We start from the raw sequence: 506 nt of genomic DNA, 5'->3' as shown, positions 1-506 counted from the left end.
GGACACCAACGCCAGCGCCTGCCCCTGCTCCCTGGTGGGTCTCGGTGGCTTCTGTCCACTGAGCTGTCGAGACTGAGGCACTTCGAATTTTGTGCACCATCTCAGGGAGTTCCCAGTCACAGGGCTTAGAATCAAACAGTAATAACTGTCAGCTAAAGCTCATGAGCAAACAGCAGTATTCTAGAAAAAGGCCCCGCTTTACTTCATGCTCAGATAGGCCTCATCCTCAGAAGCGTCTCGTCTCGACCTGTCTGTAACGGTACCTACACGTTAAAGACAACTTAGGGCAAAGCACCATAGGTGAAATTTCTGAGATTAAATGAAAACGAAAGCTGGCAAAAAAAAAAACTTATTATGTGTTTATTAGCGGGTCACTTCATTTAAAAATTGTATTGCGAACAGCTCCGGTTTTGGACGCAGGCTGTAAGTGAGGGAGATGACAGTTTCTACTTACTGTCGTTCTACTTTATTTGTTAGAAGAGGCCTATGTCCCGCACTAACTGTCA

This window comes from Pteropus vampyrus, unplaced genomic scaffold (assembly GCF_000151845.1).
Source record: "Pteropus vampyrus isolate Shadow unplaced genomic scaffold, Pvam_2.0 Scaffold427, whole genome shotgun sequence".
Classification (NCBI taxonomy): Eukaryota; Metazoa; Chordata; class Mammalia; order Chiroptera; family Pteropodidae; genus Pteropus; species Pteropus vampyrus.
This window is presented reverse-complemented; position numbering follows the sequence as displayed.